The sequence below is a fragment of the Carassius carassius genome, chromosome 11 (genome assembly GCF_963082965.1).
Source record: "Carassius carassius chromosome 11, fCarCar2.1, whole genome shotgun sequence".
NCBI classification, from domain to species: Eukaryota; Metazoa; Chordata; class Actinopteri; order Cypriniformes; family Cyprinidae; genus Carassius; species Carassius carassius.
In genome coordinates, this window is record NC_081765.1 from 17795455 (window position 1) to 17816221 (window position 20767).

Here is a 20767-nt window from a genome sequence, read left to right on the forward strand (position 1 = left end):
AACATCACTGGCAAAAATAAGGCTTATTATACAAAGACTTCACATCCCAAAATGTGAACACAACCTAATTATTCAAACCTAATCAGTCAGTGATTCTAATGCAAAGCCTCTAAGAGCAGGATGACTTCTGTTCTTTATCCCTGGAGTAGATGCTTAAACTTAGAGATGAACTGAGATGAGACATAGTTACAACATTGCAGCTCCAAAGGAAACATGCAGAGAGATTGATGGTGGATATGTGTAAGCTCTTGCATGCTAATGCAGCCTTCACGAGCAATGTCTGTCATTTCAAAGAAACAAGACACCACGGCATGCAGCGCATCTCCTGGCCAGCTCTTTTGGAACATAATGATTTATTATGCTTTTAATCTTTGACTGTAACAATGCAAAATTAAACATTAAATCATTCTTGAATCCTTCAAAACAATTATTAGTTCATTTATTTAACATTTATATTATGCTCTTAAGAGGTAAAATAAACAAAAAAACAGCTGTTAACTGAAACTAAAACCATAAAAAAAATGTTTACTCAAAATAAATGTTATCTGATATAATATAATATAATATAATATAATATAATATAATATAATATAATATAATATAATATAATATAATATAATATAATATAAAAACATGAATTTAACTTATTTCTTATTTTATTTCACATTTCTCATTAAAGAAAAAAGTGAAGTCAGTCAGTCAGTCAGTTTTTATTTATCCCCTTGGGGAAATTAATTTGCAGCATACTCCCACAGATATCACAATCATACATATAAAGCATATACAAGTTAACAATCACTGATTTTAAAATTCAATCTAATTTAAGCTGGTCAGACCAGCTGACCATCAATCAAGGCTAAAAGAAGAATTTAAACATCTAATTGCTTGGGGGATGAAGGATTGTTCGGACCTGTTTTTAGTGCATCGAGGAACACAATATCTTCTGCCAGATGGTAATAATTCAAATGCGTCCGAAAGGGGATTGCCTCTTATCATTCACAATGATGTTAGCTTTACTCAGCACACTCTTTTTATATATACTCTCTATACTTGGTAACTTAGTTCCCAACATTTTACTTATCATTGTTATTACATTCCTCAATGATTTCTTCTGAGCCTCTGAAGCATTTCCATACCAGCAGCTCACACAGAAAGTCATAGTGTTTTCTATAAAAGCCCCATAAAACATCAAAAGCAATCTGCTATGGAGTTAAAAGAGATCAATTTCTTAAAGAAATACAACCTTTGTTGTATCTTCTTACTTAAAAAGTCAGTCCATACATCCCATTTAAGCTTATGATCTAAGACTATACCGAGATATTTATAATGTGTTACTACTTGAATTTGTTCCCCATTAATAAGTGTAGAGTGGGTTGTATCCTTTTCTTTCATTCTAAAATCAATAACCATCTCCTTAGTATTTGGAGGCATTTAAGAGGAGATTCGATTTCTCACACCAGTTCAAAAAGAAATTCAGAACAGGGCCACGCTCTTCCTCTCCATCATGTAAAAGGCTCACAATGGCAGTATCATCTGCATACTTAATAATGAATCTGTTTTTAAAAGCACTAGCACAAGAGTTTGTGTATAAAATAAATAATAATGGAGATAAGACACTTCCCTGAGGTGATCCGATCGAAGTAATCATTTTGTCCGAGATAGACCCTCCTAGCTTAACCTGCTGGCTTCTACAACTAAGTAAATCAGTCACCCAAATAAGCATCCTATTATCTAATGAGAATTCTTTTGCCAGTGTGTCTATTAATGTTCTTGGAGAGATACAGTTAAAAGCTGATGACAAATCCACAAATAGAATTTTAGCATGATTTTTTGGTTGCAACAGATGTAGTACAGTTAAGATTGCATCCTCTACTCCCCTAGAGGCTTGATATGCAAATTGCAGAGGATCTATAAGATGCTTTGTTTCAGATACAATGTGCTTTTTTACTAAACGCTCAAAAGATTTCATCACTAGAGATGTGAGTGCTGAAAATCATTTAATATTAAGGGTCTAGAAACTTTTGGCACTGGTACTATTGTAGATGTTTTCCATATAACAGGGACAATTCCAGTATTATATGAAGCTCTAAAGATATCAGTGAAAACTGGTGCTAACTGGGCCGCACAATGTTTTAAAACATTACCACATATCTTATCTGGACCTGGGCTTTTCCGAGGATTACATTTCTTAAAAATTTGACTAACCTCTATTTCATTGATATAAAAACCAGAAAGAGATTTAGTCAAAGATGGTGGTAGAAACACTGGAATAGCATTACTTTCTCCCTTATCAAAACGACAGAAATGTAAGTTAAGCTGATTAGCCATCTCTAGCTCCTCACATTTTCCTAACAGAGGCTGTTTGCCTCTTCCCTTATGAGGGACGTTTGTCATATTCTTAATCCCCTGCCAGGCATGTCGTGAGTTACCACATGTCAGGGACGCTTCTATTTTTTGTCCATAGGTATTCTTATCTATTTGTATTTGTCTTTTAATCTGCTTCTGTATTTGTCTCTGAGTTAACACATCCTGATTTTTATATGCCTTCCTTTTCTTATTAATAAGGATCTTTAATTCTTTAGACACCCAAGGTTTATCATTGGGGTAGACCATAAAAGTCTTAGTGGGTATAATAGTATCTACACAGTAGTTTATGTACCCATTAACTGTTTCAACATACTCATTGATGTCACCACTTTCAAACACCTCCCACTGGGTACATTCAAAGCACCCCTGTAATGCCATTGTACTATCATTATCCCACACATCCCACATATTTTTTCTGGGGTTTCTCCTTTCCAAGTAACCTCTGATAAACAGGTTGAAGATATACAATACTATGGTCAGAGGCCCCAAGTGGTGGGAGGACAGATGATGTATAAGCATCTTTAACAGTTCCATAACACATATCTAAAGTCTTGTTTTTCCTTGTCGGACAATCAACATATTGATAGTATGTGCGCAGAATCTTCTTAATGTTGCAATTATTAAAATCACCCAAAATAAACTTAGGAGCATCAGGAGAAATTGAATCAAGTCTGTGAGATAGGTTGTAAACAATCTCTTGAGCTTTGTTAAAGTTTGCTTTGGGGTGAATATATGCTACAGTAATAAAAATTTGGGGAAACTCCTGGGTAAATAGTACGGACGAAGAGAAACGCACAACAATTTGATGTCCGCAGTGCACATGCTTTCTCTGACCTTTATTGCACGACACCATTCCTCTCGAACAAGAAGACATACGCCTCCTCCACGAATCTTTCCGGTGATGTTAGAATCTCGGTCGGTCCTGAACGAAGCGAAGCCTTCGGGTTCAACCTCGCTGGGCGAGACGTTGCTGTCCAGCCACGTCTCGGTAATAGCCAGGACACAGGAGTTCCGGAACTCATGAAGGTAGCGGATATTAGCTGTTAATTCATCCATTTTTGCTCGCAAGGATTGCGCGTTAATGAGAAGGGTAGTAGGCAGGCAAATTTAGTTTTTTTCTTTAATCCGTCTCAATCGGCGACGAAGGCCTCCTCTACATCTCCGTTTCCGCTTAGTATGAACTTTGATGCTTTTCATATTGGTTTTAAGGTGATTTGGAATTGTATCCACTACTGTAGAATGTTCTGATGCGACTGAGTTGCGAAGCAATAGTAGGAACTCTCGTTCATATCGAATTTCATTAAGAGCAACGCGGCCAGCAGGGTGGCCCAAGTTTAGTCCATAGGAGAGATAAATATTTAAGAACGCCACCAACAGTCCAAACATGCTCCACACTACAGTATCCATGATTAATATCCCCCAAAAAATATAAAAAAAAAAAATCAAATATTAAAATATCATCCACAAACTTAAGGAGGCTCCTTGCACTAAAAGAGTCTTAGATTAAGAAATTATCTATCAGCGTAATGTCATGGGAAACACAGACACAGAGCAGTGCCACACACAAAAGTTTGTAGCCTACTAAAATATCTACATTACTAAAAATGTAAACTAAAATGTAAAAATGTAAACTAAAATTAACTGAAAAAAGGGTAACACTTTACAATAAGGTTCAATAGTTAATATTACTTAACTACTTTAGTTAGCATGAACCAAGCATTAACAATACTTCTACAGCATTTATTAATCTTTGTTCATGTTAATTTCAACATTTACTTATGCATTATTAAAATCAAAAGTTGTGCTCGGTAACAGTAGTTAATGTGATGTAAATTTAACGACTGTTTTTTCATTAATTACATTTACAAAAATGTATAAATATTGTAATAAATGTATTGTTCATTGTTTGTTCATGTTGGTTAATACATTAACTAACATTTACTAATGGAACCTTATTGTAAAGTGTTACCGAAAATCTTTAATACAAACCAAAATAGTATATCAATGATACTAAAACCGTTCACATTGACACAAACCTGAAACCAGTCAATAGTGCAGCAGTTAATGAGAGCAGAGAAATGTCTCAGGTGGCTTCTGAATGTGAGGCCAATATGAATCATGGCCAGTACCACATACTCTAAAAACATGTTAACCCATAAATGCATACCTCGGGTCTTTAGCGACCCGGGGCATCATTCTCTACCCTCTCCCCCCTTCATTTTTGTAAAAATTAGACATAAACTTTCTTAGTATTCCTCAATCTGTTCATTATAAACAATACAAGAATAAGAAAAATATAAAAGAATGCCTGATTTCTGATTATTTAAAAAAAATTGTAAAAAGTGTACAGGGTTGGCTAGAGACCCGAGGTATGTAAATGTGTAAGTATTTTTTTCTGTACTCTTCAAGATGGGTCTTCACCACCCTTGGGGTCATGGAAATCACAGAACATGAGGCTTACATCTTCAGTTACATGGCCATCTGCGTCACTGTCCAGATGCTTGAAAAACTGATAGAAGTCTTCTTTCAGGTGAGATTTGGAAACTTCCTGCAGGAAGTCCGATGCATAATCAGACGGGTGCACTAAGCACTCATAATAAACCCTCAGGACCTGCATGAGAGGTGTGTTCTACATTAGTTTTTCGTTCTTACTTATGATATGACCTATAAAACTATGCTTGCAGTTACCTCATGCACCCATAGGTGTTTTATGGCTGTAGGGTCGTCTGCAATCTCTAGTTGTGATAAGCAGATTCCCTGGATGACACTGGAAAAATCCTGATGTTTGAAGAGGTAGTGGGACTTGGTTGGGGTTGGTAGGAGGTTCTTGCCTGGTACACAGACGTGGCAATAATGATCTGAGAGGTGATGCTGGGGAACGGTTTGGGAAATGGAAATCTGCAAGCAGTTAAAAATGTGACATATATTTAAAAATGAGTTTATTTATTAACCACACTGGTATGGAGCGCTCTTACCTTATGGTCAAGTGCCAGTCCAGAATTCTTGAGAAGATGTTGAACATGGTTTTGTCATCAAATTCATTAATGGTCACTGTTTTGAAATTATGTAAAAATTGAGGAGTCATGGGGTTCCTACCTCCAAAACAATTTTGGCTTGCAATATGGAAATAAACTCTGCTCTCAAAACAATTTCCTCTGAATAAAACTGTATTAGCATTAAAGCATTTAGGTATATAAATGACATGAATTTTTTTTTTTTTTTTTACACTAATGTTCATGTAATTTGATGTTGTAATTTTGAATGTTGGAAAATAATGTGCTGCTGAATGGTGATTAAATACAGGTGAACTTATGAATCAGGAACACATTTTGGTCTCGTTAAGGCAATTAAAAACACCTTTTCACTTTGCATTTAGACTTTTAGGCACAAGTTATGGTCAAAAATGGATTTTGAAATTCTCTGAAGAATTGTTTACTAAAGATTTACTCCAATAACAAAAAGGTTAATAAAAAGATGCTTAAAGTATACAATTTCTTTAACAGAGGAGGACCATATACCCCTTTCCTTTTCTTAACAAGTTTAGACATAATAATGTTTTGGGTCTGTGCTGCTGTTGTTTGACTGTACACATCCTTCTCCAGATGATTCTGAAAAAAAAAAAAAAGTTCTGTGGGGGATTTAGAGACACTTAATTAGCTCTGGTCAGCACAGATGTTGCATCAAAATTCTTTTTTTTTTTTTTTATCAACACTTCCAACTGTGTTGAGTGTTGACAAAACTGTTTCTACTCTGAGCCTGGCACTGCCATTATAAAGGATGCTATAAATAGTACATAGTCTATAAAACGGTTTATTTAACCCTTTGCACCTGACATAATCCCAGCCAACATTTCCATGTAGGCCCCATGTGGGTTTTTGGTGGGCTGTCAGTTGGGCCCTGGATGGGCAACCCAAATGGGACCCGTACATTTTTGTCCATCGGCTCCACTTGGGCCCCGTGTGTGTTCACCCATAGGGGCCCATGATGGTTCCATAGTGGGCTCCAAGTGGGGCCCATGTGGGTGTTCATTAGAGGGTTCCACATGGGTTCTAATAACTGGGGCCAAGGTGGGCCACATACAAAACCCTTATGGAGCCCAGATGGGTGATTACACTAGACCCACAAATGGCCCTTAAATGGGGTTTTAGTGGGACCACAGTGGGTCAGAACTGGGCCCCATTTATATTTCTTTATTAATTCCTCTGAATAAATTTAATGTGCTAATATGCAATAAAACTCTAAATTAAAATGTTTTATTTACCTAAAAAATTGGTGCTTAATACATGTTAAATTACATGTTAAAATATTTCAAATGTGAAGAAAATGACTTCAACTTAGAATCTCTAAATCACATTTTTATTGGGTAAAACAAAATAAAACAAACCAGGATAAAAACTGGATAAAAATACGGTAACACTTTCTATGAAGCCCATATTTATAATACATTATAAGGGTACTCTTAAGGCATTATAATGAATGCATAATGCATTATAAAAAAACGTATTAGGGTATTAATATGCTCAAGAATGGTAGAATCTAGTATGGTAGAATAAATTGACGTACTTGCAAAGACACCTATGTCAGTTTATCTGTTGGTTGACCATCAAAATAAAGTGTTAGCATATATTTACAGTAGCAGACGTAGTAATACTCTAATGACCGCTAGTTGATATAGTTGCAGAGTCACTCAACAGCTGTCTAAGGGGTACCATTACAATAATCAAACTGACTTTATTACAATAAAAATTGTTCAAAAGCAAATGTGTCATATTACAAATTCATCTGATCTGATATCTAATCTTATGGCTGTTTGAGTGATTTTTTTTTTATTTTTATTATAATTATTATTATTACTACTACTACTTATAAGTGGTCTTTGACCGCTTTAAGTAAAGTAGCATCAGAAAAATGGCAAGATATGAGACTTATAATACATTATAACTATGAGAAATATAATCCATTGTAAAAGTGGATGCAACGTGTTCATTGTGTTATAAATAATCATACTCTTAAAAGCTATAACCACAAATAAATAAATATATTAAACCTGTTCTTATGAATATTCATGAGATGATCCAACATATTATAAGTTGTATTATAATGCATTCCTTATAATGCTTTAAGAATACCCTTATTATGTATAATATGGGCTTCATAGAAAGTTTTAATACAAAAATACTTGAACAGTGGTATTATTCCTGGGCCTGTGCAGACTTCTCAGCTTCATACCTAAAAAAACAGTAAAGAAAGAAAAACAGAAAAGGCAATTATTTTAAAATACTACTAAAACATTTACAAAGGCATTAAAAAGCATGCATGGTTATAATTAAGTTGTGCCAGTACTTCATATTTTTGCCCAAGTTATACTACTAAAGGTAATGTGAACAAGTCAAAAGTGGCACAGTTCAGTTTAGAAATGTAATTTTAAAAGTACTATTATTTTATTATTTTGTTATATATTCAGTAACACAAGTTATTGCATCACACCAACAGATTTATTCATTATTCATCTTTTATTTTTCAGAGCTGAACTTTAACAACACCGAATTACCAGAATATTAACCATATTTCAACAATGAACATACATATAGCCTACAAGTAAAATCATAGATAACACATTTTGCCAGTGGAAAATAAATGGTGTAAATATAAAAGTAAAAGTTTGAAGAGTTAATGTACTTAATTAGTAAGACTATACAACAATATTCAGAGAACACATATCATCACAAAACATATAAAATGGTCTTCTTTATGGAGACGACTCTTCCCGTCTGCCTCTCGATGGTCCAGCTGGTCAGTCAGCACCACTGCGGGAGGGAAATGATAGTTAGGACGGCTTAATTGATAAAACAAACAAGACGACTTAAAGTGTTTTAAAGTTCACCTACCTGTACCTATTTAATGTACTTGTACGACTTTTAGGTCTTCACGGGTCTCCCTATTGGTCTGCTGGTGTCACTGTGGGAGGAAAATACTAGTTTACTGGGAAAGTAAACAAGTAAAAGGACTATACGACGAGTCTCGCCTCTGGTCTGACAGCCGCACTGCGGGAGGAAAAAAAGACCAGTTAGCACAGCTTGACAGAGTTCACTCACACTATATTTTTATAAAAAATGTAGCTTTATATCTAGCAAACATCATCAGAATAAGAGGTATAAAGTTAACTTACCACACTCTTGTGGGCTTTCATCTTCACAATAAATCTGTCATGGTGTCATGCCATCGCACGAGGAGATGTTTGTGAAGACCTAAAAATTACTAACACCTAAAATGTAACTCATTACACTCTCTGTGCTGTCTGTTTTGGGGGGATGGACGTTAATAAATCAGACATTATTTAAGTTTATCCCAATTTGATACTTTACTACATGTTAGGTGTGGATAAATTTATTATTCATGCAACAATGCTTATTACTGTAATAACGTTCATTAAAAAGCATTGCTATATGGATGATAAGAACTTGCTCTCATGAATGTTTTTATCAGGATTTTTGTAAAAGGTTAACTACCAAACAGAATGAAATAGCATAGCATTCTTCGTGAATATCTGGATCTGGCAACACGGCGGAGATGCAGCTCTCTATCAAGGCCCGTTCGGTGACCAAATAAAGTAACTGTCGTTAAAACAACTGGAGTCATCTCGTTTGTTTTATCAATTAAGCCGTGCTAACCAGCATTTCCCTCCCGCAGTGGAGCTGACTGACCGGCTGGACCATCGTGAGGCAGACGGGAAATGTTTTGTGATGATCTCCGGAGGACGCATCCTTGTAAATGAGACACAGCTGATAATGTGTTCTCTAATTAAGCACATCAACTCTTCAAACTTTTATATTTACACCATTTATTTTCCACTGGCACATCCGACACGTTTGCCCACAAAGATATCATTTTTAATCTATTATGAAGCAGACGTGCCTGTATGCGCTCACATTAAAAGCGTTTTTATGGAAGTAAAAACGTTATATGGGCGTTTGCGTTACACGCAGAAACATTCAGAAGCATTGAAACTTGTTTTAAGCCTCTGCCCAATGAATGTATAAATAAAACATTCTACGTTTGCTAAGTAAACTGCCAACATTTTATTTTTTTTTATACAACGTTAACGTTAACCCTTCAGCTACGACAGTTCAATCCCGACTGGCTTCGTCAAATTTCATTAGTGACTCTGCCATTACTGTATTTTCAAATATTTTTAAAAAATATTTACATCCAATTATATAAAAGCAGCAGTAATTCGGCTAATATAAAGTTAAATATAATTATCTTGCCTTGATAGTTTAGAGAGTTTGTCCATTGACACCCAGGCGCAGACCGTGTTGAAGTGGAGAGTAGCAACCGTTTTTTTTTTAATGAGAAGGGGCGGGAAGACAGCCACGCCAATCATCGCATGACTCAATGACCGCATAACACAAGTGCTTTTAGATTATAAGAAGAAAAACCCTTTGAGATACTTATAATTATAAATAATAAAATAGGATTATTCATAAAATAAATAATCTTGCTTTGTTATATTATGATATAACCCTAAATTATATAAAACATGAAATGCATACAATTAAATCTATTTAATTGTTATGATTATGTATACATCATGTATATTGCTATAGCTACCCATAACTGCATAGAAATAAATAATCTGCAAAAAAAACATTTTTTTAAAAAACAATATTTATGTATATAACTATAAATATATCCTAATATAGCCCAAATGTGGCCCATCTGGGACCCACAAATAAACAATAATGGGCAGCCTAACTGGGGCCCATAACTGTATCCAAGCTGGGGCCCACATTCAGCCCATCAAAGTGCCCACTCTGAGCCCATGCCCAGTTGACACCCACATAGCCCAGATAAATCCCATGTGGGGCCCACATGGACATGTTGGCTGGGATTATGCTTGCATTTCAAATAACTGCTGGGCAGCAAGCAAACTGAATATGTGGTAAAAAAAAAAAAAATAATAATAATAATAAAACCTCTGCAATATGGATGAATTATCTCTCTTTATAGTTTAACAGTTTACCTTAAGGATGAAAATCACCAACATGGATAACCAACATAAAAGCTCTTATTAGGAAGCAGCCATGTGTCAACTAATTAATGTAAATATATGCACATTTCAGAGAGGCCTCGTTTATTATAGTTTGAGTGAGTTGCTCCACTTAAGCCTGACACATACAATACAATCTCTTTCATTCATTAAAACTCTCTAAAAGAGCCATGTGTCAGAATGTGAAAAACGATGATTTAATATTCATGTTCTAAATGAGAGTGATGAAGTCATCAGCACCTGCAGACATTTCACACTCGCTACATGTAGACTCCTTTAAAGATGTAGAGCCCTTTAAAAATTTTGCCAAAGAATCAAAAGTGGGAAATTGTGAAGAAATGAAATGGAAAGAGGATGCAGAGGGACCTACGGAGTGAGTAGAAAGATTTTTGAACATTCCTCTCTTCAGTCTTTTCAAATCACAAGAGCTGATGTCTAAACTCCAAACTATATGGTCTGGCACACATCACCATTGTGACACATAAGATTTTGAGATTTTTGTGTCGCACGTGTATTTAAAACCAAAGCGTAATGATTCCAGTGATAGGTGAAGCTGTTTGACTGATGGATCTCCAGTCGAGTGACATTCTAACCATTTCATTAACCCAAACAAGAGCACTGTGTTCATCTTTTGTGGAAAGTGTGCAGGGATGTGCAGTGGGCCACAGTTGGTCTCGAACCATTGACTAATTTATCATGATCTGATGACATGTCATCCTTCAATGCATACACGTATACGATCATGTAAGAGGATTCATGCTCAGCTGGACAATGTGGTGTGGAAGTAGACACAGTTGCATCATGCACCAATTTAATTTTGAACAGGGGCACCTGTGGCAGTCCTGTTTCATTTGGTGCCATAGGTGAGTTTATACAAGATTGTAACATTTATTCTGAGTCCCTAAGTGGCCTTACAAGTAGTAATTCCCTACTTGTGGTAGCTGTGTGACATCATAGGGGATTCCTGATAAATAGGTGTCATTCCCATTGTTTCTCATAGTCACCCCTCTCTTTTCTTCCCTGGTGCGATTCAGTTTATTTTATTATAGTTTGATTTGTGTTTTCGTGCATTTGTTGATTTTTTTGTGTAATCTGGTATTTAGTGTTCTTTGCTGTTAGTTAGTTTTTTTTCCCTAATCAATAGCAGGTAGAGGGTTTATTTATTAGCTCAAGCTTTGGTTATTTAGTATGCATAGTGAGGGAAGCAGAGGCCCAGAGGAGTTTACTGTTATTGTAGATATTTATTTGCATTTATTCGTTAAAGGGTTCATATGATGCTTTTTTTAAAGATCATTATTTTGTGTATTTGGTGTAACAGAATATGTTGACATGCTTTAATGTTCAAAAAACACATTATTTTTCAAATACTGTACATTATTATAGATCCTCTATGCCCCACCTCTCTCAAATGCATAATTTTCTAAAAAGTTCCTCCTTCCAACAAGTGCAGTCTGCTCTGATTGGCCAACTGACCTAGTGCATTGTGATTGGCCGATCACTGCAACCACTTGTAGGAAATGTAACACCCCTTTCCATAATTGTGAGCTCTGATCTGGATACAGACTGGATCTGGTGGCTACAGTGACCTCAGAATAAGAGAGAAACAGACTAATATTAGTGTAGATGCCATTCTTCTAATGATGTAGCAAGTACATCGGGTGGTATGGGAAGTGTTCCCGGTTCCGGTTTAGCTAATTAATGCAGCCTAAAAAATCCTTTAACGGATTTGGATATTAAAAGCATATTAGAATGTTATGTGTAAGCCAGGTTAAAGAGATGGGTCTTTAATCTAGATTTAAACTGCAAGAGTGTGTCTGCCTCCCGAACAATGTTAGGTAGGTTATTCCAGAGCTTAGGCGCCAAATAGGAAAAGGATCTGCAGCCCGCAGTTGATTTTGATATTCTAGGTATTATCAAATTGAGAACGTAGCAGACGTAGAGGATTATAATGTAAAAGGAGCTCATTCAAATACTGAGGTGCTAAACCCTTCAGGGCTTTATAAGTAATAAGCAATATTTTAAAATCTATACAATGTTTCATAGGGAGCCAGTGCAGTGTTGACAGGACCGGGCTAATATGGTCATACTTCCTGGTTATAGTAAGAACTCTTGCTGCTGCATTTTGGACTAGCTGTAGTTTGTTTACTAAGCGTGCAGAACAACCACCCAATAAAGCATTACAATAATCTAACCTTGAGGTCATAAATGCATGGATTAACATTCCTGCATTTGACATTGAGAGCATAGGCCGTTATTTAGATGGAAAAATGCAGTTTTACAAATGCTAGAAACATGGCTTTCTAAGGAAAGATTGCGATCAAATAGCACACCTAGGTTCCTAACTGATGACAAAGAATTGACAGAGCAGCCATCAAGTCTTAGACAGTGTTCTAGGTTATTACATGCAGAGTTTTTAGGTCCTATAATTAACACCTCTGTTTTTTCAGAATTTAGCAGTAAGAAATTATCCAGTCATCCAGTTTTTTTATATCGACTATGCATTCCATTAGTTTTTCAAATTGGTGTGTTTCACCGGGCCGCGAAGAAATATAGAGCTGAGTATCATCAGCATAACAGTGAAAGCTAACATGATGATATCTCCCAAGGGTAACATATAAAGCATGAAGAGTAGCGGCCCTAGTACTGAGCCTTGAGGTACTCCATACTGCACTTGTGATCGATATGATACATCTTCATTCACTGCTACGAACTGATGGCGGTCATATAAGTACAATTTAAACCATGCTAATGCACTTCCATTAATGCCAACAAAGTGTTCAAGTCTATGCAAAAGAATGTTGTGGTCAATTGTGTCAAACGCAGCACTAAGATCCAATAAAACTAATAGAGAGATACAACCACAGTCAGATGATAAGAGCAGGTCATTTGTAACTCTAAGGAGAGCAGTCTCAGTACTATGATACGGTCTAAATCCTGACTGGAAATCCTCACATATACCATTTTTCTCTAAGAAGAAATATAATTGTGAGGATACCACCTTTTCTAGTATCTTGGACAGAAAAGGTAGATTCAAGATTGCTCTATAATTAACTAGTTCTTTGGGGTCAAGTTGTGATTTTTTGATGAGGCTTAATAACAGCCAGTTTGAAGGTTTTGGGGACATATCCTAATGACAACGAGGAATTAATAATAGTCAGAAGAGGATCTATGACTTCTGGAAACACCTCTTTTAGGAGCTTAGATGGTATATGGTCTAACATACATGTTGTTGGTTTAGATGATTTAACAAGTTTATACAATTCTTCCTCTCCTATAGTAGAGAATGAGTGGAACTGTTCCTCAGGGGGTCTATAGTGCACTGTCTGACGCGATACTGTAGCTGACGGCTGAATGGTTAAAATTTTATCTCTAATAGTATTGATTTTAGAAGTAAAGTAGTTTATAAAGTCATTACTGATGTGATGTTGGGAAATGTCAACACTTGTTGAGGCTTTATTTTTCGTTAATTTAGCCACTGTATTGAATAAATACCTGGGGTTATGTTTGTTTTCTTCTAAAAGAAAAGAAAAGTAATCGGATCTAGCAGTTTTTAATGCTTTTCTGTAGGATAGGTTACTGTATTGCCAAGCAATACGAAATACCTCTAGTTTTGTTTTCCTCCAGCTGCACTCCATTTTTCGGGCTGCTCTCTTTAGGGTGCGAGTATGCTCACTATACCATGGTGTCATACTGGTTTCCTTAACCTTCCTTAAGCGTAAAGGAGCAACTGTATTTAAAGTGCTAGAAAAGAGAGAGTCCATAGTTTCTGTTACATCATCAAGTTGTTCTGAGGTTTTGGATATGCTAAGGAATTTGGATACATCAGGAAGATAACTTAAAAAGCAGTCTTTTGTGGTAGAAGTGATGATTCTTCCATACTTGTAATAAGAAGTAGAATTTACAATTTTGGCTATATGAAGTTTGCACAAAACTAAATAATGATCTGAGATATCATCACTTGGCTGTGTAATTTCAACACTATCAACATCAATTCCATGTGACAGTATTAAATATAGAGTATGATTTCAACAATGAGTAGGTCCTGAAACATGTTGTCTAAACCAAATAGAGTTCAGAATGTCTATAAATGCTGATCGCAATGCATCTTTTTCATTATCAACATGGATATTAAAATCCCCAACTATTAAAACTTTATCTGCAGCCAGAACTATCTCGGATGTAAAATCACCAAACTCTTTAATAAAGTCTGTATGGTGCCCTGGTGGCCTGTATACAGTAGCCAGTACAAACATAACAGGGGATTTATCATTAACATTTGTTTCTCTGGATAATGTTATATGAAGCACCATTACTTCAAACGAGTTATACTTGAAACCTACCCTCTGAGAAATTCTGAAAACATTGTTATGAATTGAAGCAACACCTCCCCCTTTGCCTTTTAGACGCGGCTCATGTTTATAACAGTAATCTTGGGGGGTGGACTCATTTAAAATAATGTAATCATGATGTTTTAGCCAGGTTTCTGTCAAACAGAGCACATCTAGATTATGATCAGTGATCATATTATTTACAAAAAGTGTTTTCGTAGAAAGGTATCTGATATTAAATAAGCCAAGCTTTATCATTTGTTTATCCGTATTGCATCTGTTTTTTATTTGTTGAACCTCAATTAAATTGTTAATCTTAACTTGGTTTGGACGTTTTTTGTATTTTCTAGTTCGGGGAACAGACACAGTCTCTAGTGTGATATCTAGGTGAAAGACTCTCTATGTGCTGAGAATTAACTGACCTCTGTGACGTGAGGCAGCTGGATAACTTAACCAGCCCACCAATCTCATCTCACACCATCTTAGATGCTATTTTATTAATTGTGAAATGTCTTAGTCAAAGTCCATCATCAAAATAATTTGGTATAATCACCTTACATAATTTTAACACATGACTGCATTCCCAAACCTCAGGCATCCGAAAGCAAGGTGACATGATTCCATTTGCTATTGTGTTTTGCCTGGCAAAATTATTTATGAAAAAGAGACATAGAGTAATTTTGTGGATATGTTGATGATTAATACTAAACTGAGTTTTAATAATTACATTGCTCTGAATTGCAGTAAACTCTCCTCATGCTACAATCAGAATTATGCAGGAACTACAAAATATATCACAGAATGCACAAAATATTCTAAACTAGGAGAGTCAAGTTAATGTGTTAATTTTTATACAACAATTTATTATAAAGCTCATGCCCCTTACTCAAACACTACTACATTCACACCTCGTCTATTCAGTGTCATTCTTGCCTATAACAATAATGTGGCATCTTTTTTAGCAAAATTGCTGTATTTTATTCCCATTATTTTGATTAACTAATGAGCATATCACGTAATTATTTCCCTTAAAATGTTAATTGATTGACATCCGTATTCTAAATATATTCCTGACTGGAGAGTCATTGAGACTGATATTCATTCTAAAAATAAAAATAAAATAAAAACTCTTGCCACTCCATGTGTGGCCGACAAAGACAATGCGTTTCTGATAAGTGATGAGCAGCTTCATGAGAGCAGTGTAGCGCACAGTGTTCTCTGTAGGTAAAATTATTATGTTGAACGTCTCAAGGTTACGTATGTAACCCTAGTTCCTTGAAGGAACGAGACGCTGCGTCGAAACGCTTTTGGGGAACGTCCCTGACGAGACCGACTCTGAATATCGTGTGCAATCAGTCCATCGGAAAGGCGTGACGTCAGGGGCGGGGTGACGTAGCGACCAGGAAGCTATAAAAGCACGTGCCGTGCAGCTGGCTTCAGCTTCGAGTAGGGAAGCAAGCGCCGGCAGGGGTGCCGGGAGTATGGCTCTGCGACGCAGCGTCTCGTTCCTTCAAGGAACTAGGGTTACATACGTAACCTTGAGACGTTCCTTTTCAGGAACTCGAGCTGCGTCGAAACGCTTTTGGGGAACGATGTGCCCACGCTGCCAGACTTCCAAATCCCTGCCTAGTGTGTAGTCAAAAGAGCACAGCTAAGACGAGAGAACAGAAGAGCCCAGCGTGGCTCGCATGTCAAGATCGTAAAATCGGACAAATGTGGAGGGCGTGGACCACCCCGCAGCGTTGCAGATGTCCAAGAGGGACACACCTGCTGTGAAGCCCTTGGAGGCCGCCATACTCCGAGTAGAGTGAGCCTTGGCCCCCAAAGGAGGAGGAAGACCAGAGGACTCATAGGAGACGTTGATAGCCTCGACTATCCAACAACTAAGGGTCTGCTTGGTGGCAGGAGAACCCTTGTTAGAAGGACCGTAGCAAACAAGCAATTGGTCTGATTTTCTCCACAGGGCAGCTCTGTGGACGTATGCGTTCAGTGCTCGCACTGGACACATACAGTTTAGCTTCTCTTGGTCTGGCTCCCGAAAGGGAGGAGGACAGAAGGCCTGCAGTACGATAGGTTGTGGTGTAACAGAGGGAACCTTCGGAACGTAACCCGCTCGAGAGTATAAGAATGCTTTGGCCATACCAGGGGCAAAGTCTAAGTAGGTAGGGGCCACCGAAAGGGCCTGAAGATCTCCAACTCTCTTTAGTGAGGTGATTGCCAGTAACAGGGCAGTTTTAAGTGTCAGATGTCTATCTGAGATATCTTGTATTGGCTCGAATGGAGCTTTACAAAGAGCCTCTAGAACCACAACCAAATCCCAGGGGGGAACACGGGATCGTACTGGAGGTCTCAGCCTCAGCGCACCGCGGAGGAAACGTGTAACTAGGGGGTGTCTACCCACTGACTGACCATTGAAAGGGACATGGAAAGCAGCTATGGCCGCCACGTAAACCTTTAAGGTGGAGTGGGATAACCCCGCAGAGAGCCTGGCTTGTAAAAACTCCAGAACTGTACCAACTGGGCAGTCTGCTGGGTCAAGCTGGCGGTCTCTGCACCATGAAGTGAAGAGCTTCCACTTCAGGGCGTACAGTTTCCTCGTAGAGGGAGCTCTGGATTGGAGTAGGGTCTCAACAACCTCGGTTGAGAGACCAGCTGCTAACAGCTGTGCCCCCTCAGGGGCCACACCCACAGCTTCCACAACTCCGGGCGAGGGTGAATTATCGTGCCCTGCGCCTGTGAGAGTAGGTCTGTCCTGATCGGTATCTCCCACGGAGAGCCGTCGAGGAGCGAGACTAGATCTGAGAACCATACTCGGCCCGGCCAGAACTGGGCTACTAGTAGTAGACGGGCCCCGTCCCGGCGTACTCTCGCCAGAACTCCCGGGAGCAGAGCGATAGGGGGAAAAGCGTACAGACGAAGCCTCGGCCAGGTCTGTACCATAGCGTCCAGTCCCAGAGGAGCTGGATGAACTAGAGAGAACCAGAGGGGACATTGCGATGTCTCCTGAGTTGCAAAGAGGTCCACCTGGGCTGTACCAAATACTCTCCATATCTGCTTCACCACCTCGGGGTGAAGCATCCATTCCCCGGGCCTCGGCCCCTGTCTCGACAGTATGTCTGCTCCCACATTCAATCTCCCAGGAATATACGCTGCTCTGATCGAGAGGAGTTTGCCCTGGGACCACAGAAGGATCTGGTGTGCCAGCTTGTACAAGGGGCGCGAACGCAGACCCCCCTGGTGATTGATATAAGACCACTGATGTGTTGTCGGTGCGCACCAACACATGGTGACCTCTCAGGTCTGGGAGGAAATATTTCAATGCTCGATAGACCGCTAGTATCTCTAGGCAATTGATGTGCCATGTTAGATGGCGACCACTCCACAGACCGCGGGCAGGGTGGCCGCTCATGACCGCACCCCAACCGGTGAGGGACGCATCTGTCGCTAGCGTTACACGGCGACAAGGAACTCCCAGCACCGGGCCCTGATTCAAGAACCAAGGTTTCCTCCACATGTCTAAGGCACGAAGGCACCGCCGCGTGACCTTGATAACTCGACGTGGATTTCCCCTCGGGGAAAAGCCCTTGGACTTGAGCCACCACTGTAGGGGTCTCATGTACAGCAGGCCAAAAGGTATCACGTTGGACGCAGCTGCCATCAGCCCTAACAATCTCTGGAATTGTTTGACAGTGAGTGACTGGCCTTCTTTGACTCTCTTGACTGATGTGAGGATCGACTCGATCCGAGCAGGAGACAAGCGTGCCTGCATCGTGGTCGAATTCCACACTACGCCTAGATAGGTGGTTCTCTGAACTGGAGAAAGTACACTCTTCTTGGCGTTTAGTCTCAAACCCAGCTCCCCCATGTGTGCGAGAACGACATCTCGATGTCGAGCCGCCATCTGCTCTGATTGAGCTAGGATCAACCAATCGTCGATATAATTTAAAATGCGGATGCCCTGCATACGGAGGGATACCAGAGCCGCATCCATACATTTTGTGAACGTGCGGGGTGAGAGTGCGAGGCCAAAGGGAAGTACTCGATATTGATAAGCTTTGCCCCCGAAAGCGAACCTCAGAAACTTCCTGTAATGTGGAAGGATGGATATGTGGAAGTATGCGTCTTTGAGATCTATTGTGACAAACCAGTCCTCGGATCTGATTTGAGCTACAACCTGGTTGACAGTGAGCATCTTGAACTTCAGTGACATAACTGAGCGGTTCAGGAGACGCAAGTCTAAGATCGGACGCAACCCCCCATCCTTCTTTGGAACTATGAAATACCGGCTGTAAAATCCGGATTCCCTGTCTAGAGGAGGGACCACCTCGATGGCCTCCTTCCTTAATAGGGTATTCACTTCTTGTTTCATAACCAGAGCCTCCTGGGGGCCGACCACAGTCGGTGTAACCCCGTTGAACTTCGGTGGTGGATGACCGAACTGAATGCAATAGCCTCTTTCTATTGTACGCAGGACCCATTGAGATACATTTGGCAGTAGCTTCCACGCTGCTAAATAATCTACTAAGGGAATCAGTCTCTCGAGACTGACCTCTGGTGTAAGAGGCCCCCGAAGGGGCGACGAGCATCCCAGCTCCGCTACGCTCACGGGCGGAAGTAACTGGGGGTGGCGCTCGCTGGAGGCCGCTGCGCCCTGAAGCTCTGGCAGGGTTGGCAGACCGATCTCCTGAGGGTACTGAGGTGAGACGGGCACCGTGTAATGAGGTGAACCGCGCTCTACCCCAGCAGGGGCTACCCTCTGGATCCTGGCGTCAGGATCTTTTCGTCGAGGACTTCCGGGCTTCGATGACAGATCTTAAATCGGTTTTCGCCCTAGAAGCCCCCGACTCAGAGCGTCGTTGCCCTCGGTCCCGACGTGGGGGAGCACGAGTGGCGACGCTCTGCTTTTGCGCTTCCCGGTGTGAGGAGCCGGTATGTGGCGTGGTCATCTCCCGCCCAGATGCACCACGAGAGCGACGAGGGAGGAAACTCTGGAACGCCGCCGCCTGCTTGTGCGCCTCCTGGAACCTGTCGACGACAGTATTAACTGTGTCGCCGAACAGGCCCGAGGCTTGAAGCGGGGCGTCCAGGAGGCAGACCCTGTCTCGTTCTTTAATTTCTGACAGGGTCAGCCACAAATGCCTCTCCGCGGCCACTAAGGCTGCCATAGACCGCCCAATTGCGCGAGCGGTCTCCTTAGTGGCGCGGAGGGAGAGATCAGCGGTCTTTCTGAGTTCTTCAATATCTTCAGACTTAATCCCCTCCCCCTCATCGACATCTCTCAGCAGGTCAGCCTGATAAGCTTGCAGGACTGCCATAGTATGAAGGCACGCCCCAGCCTGACCTGCTGCCACATAACCTTTGCCCACTAGCGATGATGTAACTCTAAGCGGCTTAGTGGGCAATGTCGGAGCCTTTAGAGACGAGGCCGAACCGGGTGACAGATAGCCCGCGAGCGTCTGTTCAACCCGTGGCATCGCTCTATAACCACGCTCTCCCAGCCCCATCACGTTGCCATAATATAGTGAATCAGGGCCAAAGAGGCGGGTCGAATACGGGGGATTCCACGATCTCGATAACTCTTCATGGAGATCGGGAAAATACGGAAGGCTCCGACGTGGAGGTGGTTGCAGAAAGCGTTCGTCTAATTTGCTTCTCTGCGGCTCAGTCTGTTTTTCAGCAGGCCAGTCGATTTTTAATTTATCTACTGCACGCGTGACCACCTCCAAAAGCTCCTCATACTGGGGCGACAGGGGTGGCGAATCCCCAGCAACAGTCTCCACATCGACCTCCTCGGAGGACGAGAGGTGAAGAGCTGATCCCTCACCCTGGGGGGAAGAAACCGACGAGCGTGCTTCCGAACCCAGGGCTTGGGCGCCGGATCTGGCAGATGAGGAAGGAGATAAGGACTGGCCCGTCTCCATTCCTTCTGACAGATCCACCTGCGAACCCCACGAGTGCAGCAGCCGCTCTGCCTCGGCAGAAGCGGGGCCAGCACCGCGAGGAACGCTGGTGAAGGCTCCCT

General features: G+C 40.2%; 1 pseudogene; it reads right to left on the reverse strand.

Moving 5' to 3' along the window:
- Positions 1 to 20767, reverse strand: part of LOC132152601 (dynein axonemal heavy chain 7-like) — an 82308-nt pseudogene that overhangs the window by 17182 nt on the left and 44359 nt on the right.